The sequence below is a fragment of the Cupressus sempervirens genome, chromosome 3 (assembly GCF_028749045.1).
Source record: "Cupressus sempervirens isolate cs-2001-9-10 chromosome 3, ASM2874904v1, whole genome shotgun sequence".
Lineage (NCBI taxonomy): Eukaryota > Viridiplantae > Streptophyta > Pinopsida > Cupressales > Cupressaceae > Cupressus > Cupressus sempervirens.
In genome coordinates, this window is record NC_143120.1 from 744,454,243 (window position 1) to 744,471,421 (window position 17,179).

Genomic DNA, 17,179 nt, shown 5'->3' on the forward strand with positions numbered 1-17,179 from the left:
CACAAGTGATGCCTACCAATGTTGTAGGTAGTTTTTGCACTTTGTACCTCAAGTACACATTTTCCTATACTTGGAAGCTTAGGCTGAATGTTCCTTGATGTTTTAAAACATTCAAACTCCAACTTTCTTCCATGTCCATAGTGCTGACAACCTTATGTCAAGGCCAATGATGTTTCCATAACATGTGTGCTCTCCAACATCTAGTGTGCAAATGTATGCTCTTAATTGAGAAATATAGTTCTGAAACATGACATTAGAAATAATTCAAACCAATAGTTAAGATATATTTGCTTTTGGAAGATGACATTAGAAAAAGATGCTGTATAATGTTTTGAATTATTGATATGCTATATTAAAAAAAAATTATTCTTTTAGGAGATTGATGAACTCTTATATGGTCTAAAACATAATCAGTCACTTATTCATAATGTATCTATATATGAACATGGTTTAAGTTTGACATAACTTTTACTATTCCTATAGAGAAAAAGGTCTTAAGTTGCTTGGCAATTGGTCTAGCAAGCATGCAAGTTGGTGAACGTGCATTGCTTCATGTGGGATGGCAACTGGGCTATGGGGAAGAAGGCAACTTTTCTTTTCCAAATGTTCCTCCTAAGGCTGATCTCATATATGAGGTTGAGCTTATTGGTTTTTAGGAAGCAAAGCAGGTAAGTCTAATTCTTCTCTTCTCACACTAATTGGTCAAGCTATATATGTAGGCACCAAATGTGTAAGAGTAATAGAGGCTCAAATACTAAATGCTACACATTGTGTGATCCAATTTCCTTTGGAATGGCTAGTATTAGGGATAGAAAGGGTGAAGGATGCAGTTATGTGTTAATGCTAATTTTATTTTGTATGATTCTTAAATCTTAATGTCTTTCAGTAAGATGACAAGCAGACTCTGTCTAGTGTTAATTTTGAATACTTGTTGCACAATAGACCTAGGTCAAATTCATACTAGTCTTCCCCTTCAACAAATGCAAATAAGACTGGATACTTATTCCAACAATCTTGGTAGCCTATAGTTGTAGAACCAATTGTCTTGTCGTGTAGTTACATTGCAAATTGCAAATTATAATTTTCTTTTCATTTATTATAAATTTGTCAGGGTAAGGTGCAAAGTGACATGATAGTAGAGGAATGTATTGAAGCAATTGATATGAGACGTATAGAGGGTAATGCATTTTTTAAAGAGGGAAAACTAGTAGAGGTGATGCAACAATATGAAATGGTTACATATCTATGCCTTTGCTGATTATTCTATTTACTATATTCCAAATTACCTAGGTTCAGGTAGTTTGCCTACCTAGTAGACTTTTCCAAGATGTGGTTTTGTGTAGACCCTGGCATACTTGGGAGATGATTTTATGTTCCAGTTATTTGGAAAATATAAGGACATGTCAAATGTGTTAGGATAAACCATAGAGATAAATAAAAAACTACATGCAAATATAACCAATAACAAAAATAATAGATCACACAGAAATGAACAGAAGGCACCAAGATTTAACGTGGTTCACCCAATCCCTGGGCTATGTCCACCAAACATCAAGTCTGATCTTATTACAATCCAGTGATTACAACCTGATTACAATCCGCAATCCCTTACAACTCAATACCACCACAAGAATCAATTTCGTATCACAACATAATAAAAAATACCTAACTATAAACCCTTTTATACAAGTATTTTATTCATTTTAGGGTTACAACATGTCGGCCATATGTCGGCCATAATATGTCGGCTACCATGTCGGCCACGACCCAAATTTTTTTTTCAGGGCGATGCCCCAAACCCCACTATTTATGAAGTATGTACAGTGCTTTCCTGATCAGTCACCATAATCTAACAAAATGCTATTAAGAATCCATGCCATCTCAACATGGTTGCATGTTTGTTGAAGCTGAATCGTTATGAATATGTCATTGGCCAGTGTAACATGGTATGCATTGTGCAATGGTGTATCAAGTCATTTTGTTTTTACAAAACTTGTGATACTTTTGTACCCAATCTAATTTGAGGCCAAGGATTCCATAAATCGCAAGTGTGGGTCTCCTTTTATCTATATATGTAGAAGAGATTAGGAAATGGGTCTCAACTCTCTGATGTTCAATTTCCTTATCAATTGTAAGTGAGTAATCGATCTAAGGGGTTGAAATTATGGTTGTAAATATATATATGCTATTCCCATATCCATTACATAATTCATCATCATTGCATTGCTCATTATACACTTGTTGCATTAATTGCATATTACACCCACACTTGCATATTAATTCATTAGTTCATTTTATCCATATTAGCATTTGGAATTACTAGTCATATATACCTTCATTGTTCAACATTCATAAATCAATAGAATTAGCTATAATATTGCAATAGCTCATGTAGTGTCCAAGAAACATAAAAAGGGGACATTGCAATTTGTAGGAATTGTCCATAGGGTTGTAGTCCAGATAGCCAAACCAAACTGGGTAGAAGTCCTTTGAGAAAATTAGGAGCTATATTTGCTATGTTAACCACTTTGAAAATAACATAAACACTTCTTGATATGTGTCTCTCTGGATACTCCAACTCAGCCTCAGCCAAAGCCATGCTAGATGAGGGACTCCAATGAACTGGTTTTAAGCCTCTATAAATGTGGCCCTCAATTTTTTTTTCCCCAAATACTTCAATATGTGAAACTTCATATATACTTTGGAGCAAGTGTCAAATAGGGGGACCAGGCACATGGTGCACCTTATACCCTTCAAGCAACTTATATTTGTTGATAAAATCTATTAGTATCTTGTTCAACGCATGCCAAATATGTAAATTTCTATTGGCATAAGGCGGACCATCATGAATAGCAAAAATATTCCCCATGTTCTTGTTTGCAACCCTATTTAATATCTATTTCTCATCCCACAACTTCTATATTTCTAGTTCATGTGCTATTGAATTGGCTCTAAGGGTAAAGCTTGTCTGAGGTAAGTCAACCATATGCTTGTACTCATTTTCATCTTCAGTTTTTCTTTGACATGTTTTATGTGTTGCTTCCATGACGAAAACCTTCTCTCCAAATGAAAGAGTTGAGAAAGACCTATCAGAAACTAAAACAAGAAATGGGTATTGTTTTTTGCAGCAAATAGATGCATTGCCAAATCTCTTGAAATTGGGGATGGATGTAGAGCTGCGTTTAAGAAAAACCCACAAAGAAGAAAGTGCAAGGCCAGAAGAAGTAGCCAACAACCTATTTCCTCCTAGGGTTGTACATGTAACAATTAAAGAGGATACAATGCTACCCCTAATTGGACATTGAAGAATTGCCCAGTCGATAGCCCTTAAATAAACAATGTTGACCAAGTTGAAATTAGAAACCTTATTCAACATGCGTTCACTTATTTTTTCCGCTTCAGCTTCTACATCAGCACTCACATAGGGATAGGAGCCCACAACAAAGATGAAGACTATCGGTCTATGGTGCAAGTTAATCAGTGATGAAGTGGACAATGAAGAAGTGCCCTCTCCACAACCCTTACAACCATAATATTAACCTCGTGGAGATTAGAAACCTTATATTAATTGGTGACTTTGACCCCAAAAATTTTGGTTGCATCTACATCACTCACATTGTTGATGGTGCCTTATGCATAAATATCCATTTGTTCCATGCTGTATCAAGCAATTGTTTCTTATCCAAGATATTTAATTTGCAAACTTTTAAATCTCTACAAAGGTAAAGTTGGAGTAGGAGAATTTTTCTTCTCAAAGCTTTCCTCTGATTGTAAAGCGTTCATTCCATTATCTGTTGAACTAGATATGTCTTGTTTGTTGAATAGATAATGGAATGGACACTTTACAATTAGAGGACACCTTTGAAAATACTTTTTTTCTGCTCCAACTTTATCTTTGTAGAGATTTAAAAGGGTTACAATTTAAATGGCTTGGATAAGAAGCAATTGCTTGATACAACATAATTTTTTTTTTTGACCAAACAATGGTGGGAATTTTGACCAATGCTTGCTAGTTTTATACCAAGCATTGGTTTTAATTTCCACCAACTAAATTTTTTTTTGACCAACCATTGGTGGAAATTTCCACCAATACTAAAAAATTTCAACCAAACATTGGTGGAAATTTTGACTAGTGCCTATTAGTTTTCTACCAAGCTTTGGTCGAAATTTCCACCAATGAAATTTTTTTTGACAAATTGATTGGTTGAAATTTTGAGCAATCAAAAAAAATTTGACGAATGGATTGGTCAAAATTTTGACCAACATTGACAAATCAGGACCACCAAAAATTAAAAATTTTCAACGAATTTTTTGGTCAAAATTTTGACCTACCTGTAGTTTGGTCAAAATTTTGACGAGAAAAACTTCAACGAATAGCTTGGTCAAAATTTTGACCAACTTGGGTGGAAATTTTGACCAAAATTGATAAAAAATTGAGTTCAAATTTAGTAGTGGTAGTTATCTACCTCTATACAGGTCTTAGCAAAATCCTTGTGTTTAGTATCTACCTCTAGTAAGGCTTCTTCTGTCTTGAAGGCTTGCTGAATGTCATCATCAGTAGAAACTTCTTCAAAAATCTTCCTGAATTTCTCGACTACTACCTCTATTGGTATCAATTTCTCTCATGCATCATCCTCAAAAATGTCAAGACATGCATCAATATAATGTTTCTCTGCCTACAAAATCTACTCTCAGGCTTGGTCCTTGAGCCGATGGATCTCCACGTGTAATGATTCCATTACTTTATTACTATTTGCTATTTTCTCTATCCAATCATCAAGAAAATCTAACTCTTTCGTAGTATATATACCCATAAAAATTCTATATCTTTGGCCTTTTATTGCATGTAGTACATGTAAATCTTTTCCCCATGCATGTACTTCATCCATGATACTGAAATCTTGGTTCAAAATTGCTACCTTTTTATCTACATTTTCCTACATAGCATGTAGTAGCTTTAGATTTCCTTGGATGATAAGCACACCCTTTTCCTCAGAACTTTCCTGCCATTGCTAATAGGCATTCAAAAATGGATCCAACTATACTCTTCCCCTATCTCTTCTCTCGAGTGTAGCGTTCAAAGTCTTCTCGAGGTGTTCGAGATCCAAGGGACCAACAACTTTAGCTGAATATTCTTTTAGGATTTCATTTTGCCTACGAAGTGTCATTAGTTCTATCCTTTCTTGCTCCAAACTCCTAAACACCTCCTTCATCCCCATTGTGACCATCAACCTGGCTATATCCAATGTGGGCTTTCCAAGCATAACCTCTCTGATTTGATAATCTTGCAGAGTCAAATCTTCTACATCAACATCAGGAGGAAGAATAGCCACTTGTGCAAATAAATCTTGATTTTGACCATTGTTGATGAATGTTAATGCCCTAGCCTCTTTTGATGGGGAATCAAGCTTCCTTAGAACCTCAATCAACTCAATCATATCCTCTTCATTGGAATTGAATTGTGGCCTTGTACTTCTTATCATTTCTTTGTGTAACCACCTTGGGACTCATTCCACCAAAGGCTTGCCTCTTAAGGATGAAGGAGTTTGCTCTGCCACCCCTTTTCCATTATCACTCCTTTCCAGGGTTCTCTCCCTCTATGATGGCTCTCCCTCTATAGCTTCTATTTTAGTGGAGCCCACAATTCTTACCTTGGTGTCCTAGGGAGCTTGCTGAGGATATTGAACCATTTGCCCCTCCCCAGACACTTCATCGATTGATATTTGCTATGGTTCTTCCTTCTACTCCTTTTGAATTTCTTCTTCTTTAGTACTTGGTGGTAGGGGAGGAGCAGAGCCTTTATCCATAACTAAAACTTGCAATGGGGATGAAGGAGTTATTTCTGGACCCTATGATTCTGGTGGCATTTGCATCCAGTTTTCCTCTTCGGGCTCATTTGTCAAGGTATCCTGAATCTTGTCTCCCACCAATTTAGTGCCTACAGGCATGAAATCAAAATGTGACATCTTAAATATGTCAGTGCCTTCTACATCATTCTCATCAATCCATTGTTGCATTTCATCCTCTAACATAGGCGTTTGCAAAGGTTCTTCTGGGACTGATGGCAGTGTAATAGTGGGACTTCTTCTTCTTTCTTGTTTTGTGGCTCTTGCTAGCTATGTTCTTCTATTTAAAGGTACATTATCCTCATCATCCTCTTCTTCTTCTTCCTCTTCAAGAATGGGTTCCAAGACAGATGGGAAAGGCACTACCCTCCTAATCACCCTTTTCCTTTTCTTGATAGGGGTTTTAATCTTTCTTCCTTTCTTGGGCATAGAAGGGGATGCCTATTTTATTTGCTGTGGTGGAGAGACCTCCTGAAATTGAACTTCTATTTTTGTTTGACTAAGTGCAGTAGCTAGTGGAAATTGTGAGTCATCTTGAACTTGTGATGCCCTAGTGTCCTCAAACCCTTGTACATTTACTTGTTGTTGTTGTGGGGGTGTTAGGATTTCACCTTCCTCTGGCTCGACTCTTTGAGGAGAACTCCTCTTTCTTTTTCCATTTTCTCTCTAGAGGATGATAGTATCCAACCTTATTGGTTACTGAGTTGTAAAGGTAGGGATGGTGACTTTCTTCCCTCTACCTTTGGCTAGGCGGGCCTATGCATGGAAAATTACTATCTCAAGTATTGGATCAAGTTTAAATGGTTTCTTGATCCAATCCTACATCATTTTAATGACATGCCTTTCCCTATGGTTAATATTAGAGTTCTCTTCTCTGTCAACTTCAACATTCACTATGGGTCTTTCCCCAATTTTATCTGTATTGAACAACGGATCAAGCAGCTCCCCAGAGTCTTGTCACAATATTTTCAATGGGATCTTTATTTTTAAAGCCTTTTCTACCAAGTACAAAGTCATTCTACAATAATCCCTTATTGGATATCGTAGTCATTTGTAGCGTTCATCTAGTGATCCTCGATAGCTTCTTCATGCTGGAATTCCTTTCCTGACAGATATTGTACTCTCCTGATATTATCAAAACATGGCCGTGGAGAATTGTACTCTTCCAAGGGATATTGATCCCATTTACACTCAAAGGAAGGAATATCTTGCTTCCATTTCACTTGAAAAGATACTTTGATTAAAGGCCACATCTAACAACGTTTGTGTTGTTTCCTAATCTATTGTATGCAAACTCAATTTTCTGAGCAGTCTCCAAGAGGATGAGTCTATCACAAGGGTATCTTGGAGCTTCTTTGAGTTGATAATGGTACCAACTACCCTTAGATATGTAAACATTTTGAATTGAATGTAATATGCACCAAGTACCATTATATGTGCCACTGTATCCTCTAATAACTTCTTTGCATAATATCCTTCTATGAATTAGATGATGGTAAATATGAATGTATAATTCACAATTCTATACTCTTTACTTTCCTTTGAGAGCTTCTTCTTCACCAACTAAAGGTAGATGATGTATGGCCATGCATTTGGATCTTGCATGCTACCTCTTATGTACAATCTTGTATAATCTGTTGCCCTTGCGGCTAACAAGTACACTAGATATGAGGTCATATAAAAATTCCTTTTATTCTTTACCACCTCCAATTGTTCACATAAATTTTCACTCAAAGTAGAGGCCCAATCAAGTGGCATTTTTCCGTCTTGATGGTCTCGATGAAATGCACCATGAAGATTTTCAAATGTCCAATTGTTGGCAAACCCATAACTCTACTCATAAGTATGATTGAGTACCCAATGTCTTCCTTCATATATCCTCTGGTCATGTCTACATTGCTGGTTGTCTTTCCCAGAGAAGTCTTCTCTATAAGGTAAGAAGATTGGATGATCTTAGAAGCCTCTTTTAAGTGTTCTCTATACCACCTTTCTGCTACCTCATATGTTATCTTGATAAATTGATCTGCACATGGGAGATGGAATACATTCTCAATGTTGTCAGGTCAAAGATCAAGGATAATTTCTCTAGTCACACTCTTCACCACCCTTTCCTCTAAGACCAAGTGTTCTGCAAGTGTCATCATGAGCTCTGAGGATTGCACTAATATTGGGTGTCATGCTACATAGACTAGTCCTAATTAGATAAGTGTTGAGACCATAGTAGACCTCTCAATGGGTTTGTTGCAAATCTTAAGGAATTCCCCCAAATCTATGTATCCCAATTCTGTGTCATTTATTTTTGAGTAGTCATCCTAAAATATCAATTTTGATGGTACTCCTTGGAACTTGAAGACCACGAGTTTTAGTACCATTTTGCCACATATGGATGCTAAAGAGGATGCCATTATATCTGCACAAAAAGACATCCATTAGTTCAGAGTTGAAGAATAAAAAAGACTACAATAACACTTAGTCCCATCCTAAATAAAATCCTGAAAGTTAAATGCATAAAAAGATCCCATTATCCTTAAAAGAAGCTATTGATGCGCAATTTTTAAAAACCACATTCTCATATATTAGATGCATGCTAGTGCACCTCATCAGGTGTGTAAGTGCATACCTTTTTTTTTTTTTTTTTTTGAGTTTATTTGTTTTTATGTATTTCTTTGGGGTATAGGGTCGGATGCACACTAGCGCACCAAATTAGGTGTGCCAATGTGCACCTAGTCCTTGGGTTTTTTTGTTTTGTTTTTTTTTGTTTTAAGTTTTTGATTCTTTGTAGAAGGGAAGGTGCAGAGTAGCACACCTAATCAGGTGCACTATTGCGCACCTCACTTTGTCTGTAGGTGAGAGCGAAAGGTGAAGCTATGGGAAATCATAGTGAAACAAAACCACACCTCAGTGTGTGCGGTGATGTGGACCTTGAGAGACACTGTGAGGTTGGAAGGCATGAGGATGTGAATTTTAGAGTTGAAGGTGGAGAGAATGAACAAGGTGAGGGGGAATGAACTCCCCTTTATATAGCCTCAGAGGTTTTCTAGTGCAGCTATGTAGGTGTGCCAACTGCACAACTGTAGAGTTGCGCAAAATTGTTCTTCCAAACTTGGTGCACTAGAACACCTTTGGGAGGTGTGCCAAGTGTGCCAAAATTTTGAACTCAGTGAATTTTCTTGAATTTTTGACTTTTAGGGTTTCCAAACAGGGTTTAAACATGACCTTGGGGACTAGGGGATAACTCAAAATGGCTCGAACCCTGAATTAGAAGTCTGAAAAGCCCAATATAAAGTAGAGGGTCCCTATTTATTTTAGGAAATGGGGCATGTGTTGTGGAACTACAACAAATAACCCCAACAAAAGGAAGAAATGACAAAGGCATTTGTTCATCAGCAAACATTCTTTTGACATGTGTTGAACACTGACTAAATCTTGAATTTTACAAGCACACCTCGAGTTACTTGGTAGTTAAAATATTAGAATCCTCATGCTCCAAGTTTAGTGTGTGTTCCATGTATTCATTTCCTTCAACATCTCAAGATGTGATCAATCAAAATCTTTTGACAACTCAGAAATAATCTTCCTATTCCTGCTGGCTCATCCATCGAGAATCTCTACGAAGGTTGTTTATCAATCCTTTACTTGACTAGATGAGAGAATCAGTTCGAGGGCTCTTAGTGGGGCGTAACTTTATTTGAATTTCTTGGTAATCCTTTGAATAATTGTTCCATGTAATTTATGATGTCTCTATTTGATTCTTGGATGAAGCAATGTTTTCATACTAGATAGGTCATTTTTAAATGTCTATCCTTTTATCAAATTACCCTTTTAGATCTTTTAGTATCCTTCAGTCTTAACATCATTTTCTCCTCTCTCTCTCTCTCTCTCTCTCTCTTCTATATCTTGACTACACTTAGACTGTGTAGCCAGGATATCTGTGTCATTTCTTGGATTCAATCATTTCGTGAACATCCCTTATGTTCTTCTTTTAGAACATTTTAGAAACTCTCATGCCAAACAATGATCTTAGAAATCCTTTGAGAAGACCCCTCTGTTTGAACCAATTTGGGTTTAGACCATCCCTTGCTGCTTTCAATCTTGTATTGACAACACCTGAGATGATCACTCTTTAAATTTGTAAGGTGTTGAGAAATTTTTGGTCTAGAATCTTGAACTCAAGACTGAAAGTCCTCCTATTACTACAAGTAACATCTATTCCTTAGTTGGTATAAGACACACAATCATCCAAATGTTTTGACAAAGAAATACCTCTTCCTGAAATTAGAACCAAAAGAGTAGTTAGTAAGATATGTCAAGTTAAAATCTTGAGTTCACCTTACCCCCTTGGACTGACACAACTTTCAAAGAAAATACGCGACTGAAAGCAAACACACAACTGAAAATAAACACACTTGTAGAAATAAAATCTAACTATTTTTTTTTTGGGTGTCTTCTAGGCTTCAAAATAATGTTTCAAAAATTGCCCATTGATTGGAAATGAAACTAATTCCCCCTGTAAGGAATTGAGCCTAAAAGTATTTTCTTTGAGAATTTTGGTGATCTGATAAGGGCCAATCCACAAGCGTTGAAACTTGGTGTGATTTCTTGAATTTTCTCTTGCCTTATCCCAAAGCAAAACAAGGTTAGAAATCCTAAAGGATTCTTTTGTGGCCCTCTTATCAAACCATCTCTTCACGATAGCTTGATGTTTAGCCATGTGCTCCAATGTAGCTATCTGTTTCTCGTCCATCTCTAAAAGATTCATTAATCTAATTTGTACTTTGTCAACATCTTTAACATACCCACTCATAAATTTCAAAATAGGAATCTTGAGGTTGAGTGGGAATAATAGCTCTTGTCCATAGACAAGCAAATATGAAGAAGTCTCCAAACTATTCTTGACCTTTACTCAATCCATCCATATAGTGTATTTGAGTTGCGTATGTCAATCTTTAGGATTCTTCTTTAATAACCGTCTTATTACTGTGATCAAGTTTTTATTTGTAGATTCGACTACCCCATTTCCTTGTGGATGATAATTCGAAGAGAACTTGATAATAACTTGATTTTTGAATGCCCACTGAGTTAAGAATATTGATGCAAAAGTTGATCCATTATTGCACACTAAAGTGAATGACATCCTGAATCTAGTAACAATGTGTTCCTCCAAGAAGTCCGTTACCACTTTAGTGGTGCAATTTCTGAAAGTTTCTACATCTGTCCATTTTGTACAATAATCAGTGGCTGTGAGAATGTAAGTGTGTCTAGTAGATGATGATGGATTAACTAGACCAATAAAATCCAACCCCCACTTTGTGAAGGGGCGTACCTTGTACACTAGTTGTAGTGGCATTGCCAGTTGTCTTTCTCTATTAGCACTAGTCTGGCAAACATGAAAAGAACACACATGTTCAAAAGTGTCCTTGACTATCATGGGCCAAAAATAACCCAATCTTAAAATCATATGAGCAGTCGCCTCTACTAAACCATGCCCTGTACCATACTTATCATGAAATTGTTCTAGAACTTCCTTCGCTTCATCACATCCTAAGCATTTTCCGTAGATTCTTTCATAGTTCCTTTTGTACAACTTTCTATCATGCAACATATATGACTCACACTTCATTTTGAGTCCTCTACGCTATGAACTATTCATCCAATTGGGGCACTGGTTCTATAGAAGATAGTAGATAATATCATGGTACCAGACATCTGTCACTTCACCTTGGCCAATGTCAACTTGAGATACTATCATTTTCTTCTTATCTTGTGTATCTATTCCATTCAAAAACTTAAATTTCTTTTTTTCATCAATTTGGTTATTAGCTATCATTCTTGATAATCCTTGACCCCTAACTAATCTCATGGGTTGGATCTTTAGATCAAATTCTTGCAATATCGCCATCCATTTACCTCATCTTTCACCAAGTTCATTTTGCATCAATAATGTCTTTACTACTGGATTAGGTATAATAGCATACACCTTGCTCCTTAGTATGTAATGGTGGAACTTATTTACTACTTTAATCAAGGCAAAAGACTATTTATTAAGGTTGGAATAGTTCAACTTGGCATTTCTTAGAGGGAAACCCATAAAAGTAATAGGTCTTTCATCTTCCTTCTCCTTCTTCTAGGTTAGGATCCCAACGCATGAATGTTTAGAAGAAAAGGAATATATCTTAAAGGGAAGCTCCTAATCAGGACTTACCAATACTAGAGCCATGGAAATGGCTATTTTGATATCTTCAAATGATTTCTTAACCTTAGGAACCCATTTTGTTTTAGCCCCCTTTTTGAGTAAATCATTAAGGGGATGGACCATCTCTATAAATTTGCTTATGAATTTTTGCACAAAATTTATCTTTCCAAAGAAAGATTTGAGTTCCTTCTGACTATTGGGGGGTAATAAATTTAAAATGGCTTCAACTCTATCAGGATCAATTGAGATGCCAGCTTCAGAAATGACATGACCTAGGAGCTTTCCCTTACTGACCCCAAATGAACATTTCTTGGGATTAAGAGATATGGCATATTTATGACACCTATTGAATACCTACCTTAGATCAACAATGTGAGTAGTTTGATCCTTTGAAAAGATAGTCAAGTCATCAATATAGATAACAATTCATTTATTAATTAATCCCTTAAAAGCTTCATACATGGCTCACTGAAATGTAACCCCTGCATTAATCAATCCAAATAGCATTCTCTTGTAGGCAAAGGTTCCCCATTTGGTCATAAAGGCCATCTTTAGCCTATCTTCTTCTTCTACCATTACCTGATTATATCTTGAATATCCATCCAAGAAAGACATTATTTTTGAACCATTCACAATTTGTAAGACCTCATCTAGCAAGGGCAATGGGTAGTTTTCCTTTTGGGATGCCAGGTTCAAATTACGAAAATCTACGCAAAGTCAAATCTCCCTAGTTTTCTTTCATACAAGAACTGAATTAGCCACCCATGTAGAGTGACATACAAAGAAAATAATCTTAGTGTCTAGTAAGTTCTTAAATTCCTTCATTATCAAAGGTTTGAGGATAGGATTGATGGGTCTTTGCCTTTGTTAGAAAGTTTTGGCACCATGTTTGAGTGGAATATCATGCGTAATAATCTGAGGATCATATGTCTTCAGTTCTTCATAGATCCAGGCAATAACATCCTTATATTCCATAAGTAATTTGAGCATCTCTTCCCTTTCTTATGGATTGGATTCTTTCCCAATTCATACCATCTTGGGATCATCTTCCATTCCTAAATTGTATGAATCACATTCCTCAATCCCTTTCTCTTCAGTGGTTCTTTTATTAAAGGCTGATTCATCATGATAAAAAATGCATTCCAACTCAATCATCCCCTTAGGAATAGTATTAGTTTTTAAATTCAAGATTCCATCTTCATCTTGAGTTTCACTCTCCTTAGGTGCATCTTCTGAAGTGTTATCTATTTCTTGCCCCTTAAAGTGGCTGCTACACATAATAAATTTAAGAATATGTTGATCATCTTGAAAACCTTGAAAGTTTGTGATATTTTTGGGAATAGATGGAGCAACAACCAATTCGACTAAAAATCATTTTAATTTTGTTCTTTCAACTAGTTGTAATGCACTAGCCAAAGTAGCGAGGGCATCTGCTACCATGATTTTCCTTCTTGGAATAGACTTTAAGTTCAAAGCTTCAAAATCATCTAATAGATCCCATACCCTTTTCCTATAAGCAAGTAGCCTCTTATCATTACAAGAATATAATGATTTCACTTTTTAGATAACCAACTAAGAATCTCCTTTGACTATGAAGAGTTGTAACTCCTTTCTCAAGCACAAAAAGAAGTCCTCACATCAATGCTTCATATTCTTCAACATTCTTAGTACATCTAAATTGCAATTGATATGCTGTGTAGAAAGACTTACCTTTTGGACTAATCAACTCAATACTTGCACTAACTCCTTATTTACATTTGGAATCGTCGAAGTGAAGTGTCCAAATTGGAATTTCCTTGGGTTTTCTAACCTTATGCTTATTTGTCCTCAATTTTTCCTTTACCTGAGCTTGGAAGGATTATCTCCTGGGTACCCATTGTAATCTTTTGCGGGGTGGGCTTACTAATTTTCCATTGTCATTCTTTGAAATTAGGAGCATGTGTTTTTCTTGTTTGTCTTGAATTTCACCTATCAATTCTTTGATTTCATCCACTTTGGGTTTAGGATGGACGACTATCAAAGTCCATCCATGACCCTTTATGTACCAGCTTCTTCTTTGTACTTTGATCATTATGGGTGGAGGAGAAGACAAACCTCCACCATCTGAAGAGGTATCACTATATGATGCATATAGATCTACAGTTTCCTCTTTAATCTCTTCAACAACGCCAAACATGTTTGTAAGACTTTGATTTTCTGTGGGTCCATTGACTTTCTTTACTCCTATTATTTGTGTTAAAACCTTAGCAACTTCTTCTTGACATGATGATCATTCAAACTCTGAATGGCTAACTTTATGTAATCAACAAAATCCTAGGAGGATATTAGGGTTAGCTTCTCTTCCTAGGCACTATAAATTAGCCATCATATGGTCTATGAATTGTGTTAAAACCTCATCTTTTTGGGTCAAGATCGTGGAATCTATATCTTGATCATCTGCTATTTTGGCCGAAGTCATATAAAAAACCATTACCTTGAAGGAGCCTAAATATGTTTGTAAGAAGGCTACCTCATTAGGAGCATTATATTCTATAATCATCTTGTTGAACTTTGGCTCTACATCTATTTTTATTTGATTGTTCAAACCTTTCCATGGTAACCAAAGTTGGGTGAAATTTGTGGAAAACTATCCCCTTAGGCAGTTCGTCCATTCTCTACTAAGGAGTAATCCATATGTTTCTAGGATATCAACCACATGTATATCAATGACATATTGAATCCATGGGTCAACTATTAACTATATCCAAACATCCTTTAATATGCTAATGACCTTCACCTTTGTTTTGTCCAACTATATCACTATTCGGTTGGTGGGTTGAGGGTTGACCCCTAACTTTTGCGCTATGGGAAATGGCATGATGTTACATGAAGCTCTTGAATCAATAAGGAAATTGTGAAGATTCTTCCCATATATTCTGATGTTGAGAAAAAATGGGGCACCTCAACCTTGCCTTTAAACATAGTGGGCAATGCCTCCACAACATTAACTTATTGTGACAGTGTCTTTTGAGGGGTAGTATTCATATTGTAGGAGGTCTTTGTATGATCTAGAGTCTTCATGAGTGCTTCTCATTGTTGTGGACAATTTTAAAACATGTCAAACATGGACATTTTGGCCTTTATTCATTTGAGGTCTTCTATGACACTATGTTTTTCAATATATCAAGCAGGGTTTTTCAATATTGTTGGTACATTTCCTTGGTTTTGATTTTGTTGTTCTCCATATGGTGGTTTAACTAATGCCAAATTGTTACTCACTCTTGGATCAGGAGGAGTTGGTTGTAGTTCTAGAGGAATTCCATCTGTCAAAGGTTCCTTTCTACTTCTTAAGTTGTACGTATTCCAATTGTCATTGCAAAAATAAAACATCTCTTCATGTTGAAGGCTATGTTCTTGGCTAAATGGGAATGCAAATTCTTCGTTGACTAGTTATTCTACCTATGTACTTTGTGCAAAATCATAGGATTCTAATAACATAGCATTAAATTACACAGGAGGAACATTGTTATTTACCTATGAATTTTGAGTCATTTCTTGATTTCCATGATAGTATGAACCATCATTGTTAGATACATTTTGACCATCATCATATTGATTGATATTTATATACTGAACATTATTGTTGTTATTGTCTGTAGGAATGCTTCCATTATTCAGATGGGTATTCCACTGTCACTTCTATCTTTGGAAGCCATTATTACGATTAGGAGGATTGAAGTTGTTCCCTCCATTATTATTTCCTATATTGTTTTTCCCATTGAAGTTCCTATTATAATTTTGACCATAATTATTGTTGTAGGGACCAATGTTGTTCCTTTGAAAACTATTATTTTGTCCTTGTGACAACCTTAGATGAGTCAACTCATTGTTCATTTGTGACAGTCTTTTTCATCTGATTAAATTTAGAAATAAAGCTATTGTTTGCTTCAGCGGGTATTGCTGCCTTTTACTCAAAGAAGGCAGCTTTTAGAGGTTCATACCCTAGATATGTTAGAGTGGGGTTTTGCAGAACAAGTGCCTATTGTAATGGAACTAGATTTATAGGTATGAATTGACTAGGCATTGTAGGTACTCTAATAGGGTATGTTGGCATTGCCATGACAGCTTGGGCTGGAAGCATCAATCCTCCTCCATTAGGATTGGCTTGCTTAGTAAAATTTATTGCTTCTGCGAAGACTTTTTTCAATGTATCAATATTTACTATAGGAAGTCTTCTCAGAAAGATAGCAGTAAGAGGGTACATAGCATTTAGGTAAATTTGAATAGCTATTTCAATTGGTATACTGTATAGTGTTTCCAATTTGTGATACACCATATGAAAGCGATGATTGAAGCATGGAACTATCTCAGCTGGGTCCCTTTTGATTGATATGAATTGTTGATGTATCATTGCTGGGTTGATAAAAGTTTTGAATTGTTCTAAGAACAATTTTTTGAAGGTATGCCAATCTCCAATACACTCAGGTGGAAAATTGACGTACCAATTGTACACAACTTCCCCCAAAGAGTAAGGGAATAAATGAATGACCACATCCTCATTGGCAATATGTTTTCAGTTGCAAATTTCTTTGAATACTTTGATGTGGACTTCAGCAGTTTGTGTTTCCCCATAAATGAATCTTGGGCAAAACTTCTTGAGATTCTTAGGGAGGTCATGGAGTGAACCTCTCAAGTTGATTGGTGAGTCTACAACATTTGTGAAAAAGCCCATTGGAAGATTTGGTGGACCTAAGGGTGGTTGTTGTGGAGGTGGAGTTGAAGAAGATGATGAAATGTTGAAGGGAAGTGGTTGAATTTGAGGTATTCGTTTATCGCTGTGAGGCTTACAGAATTGGTTAAGCTCAAGAAATTCATGTGTACTTGGGGAAGATCTCAAAGCTCATTGAAATGGGGATTTTGGATCAAGATCCTCCAGTTTGCATCAATTCTGGAAAAAGTGCACCTCTACAGAAGCACATTTTCTCACAAATAAGGTGCAACTCAGAATTTAGCACAGTAGCGCACCTGAATTTTCTGAAAAACTCAAATTTTTTTTGAACTTTTAAAAAGTGCAAAATTTCAAAACTTTGGTACACTTTCCTTCTATTCTGAATATCAAAATGGCGGCCCTCCTTCTAGCACCACTTTTGTTGAGCTGTCA

General features: G+C 36.2%; 1 pseudogene; it reads left to right on the forward strand.

Annotated features, from left to right (window-relative positions):
- The window catches only part of LOC149568968 (peptidyl-prolyl cis-trans isomerase FKBP42-like), a 111,566-nt pseudogene that overhangs the window by 63,047 nt on the left and 31,340 nt on the right, over positions 1-17,179 (forward strand).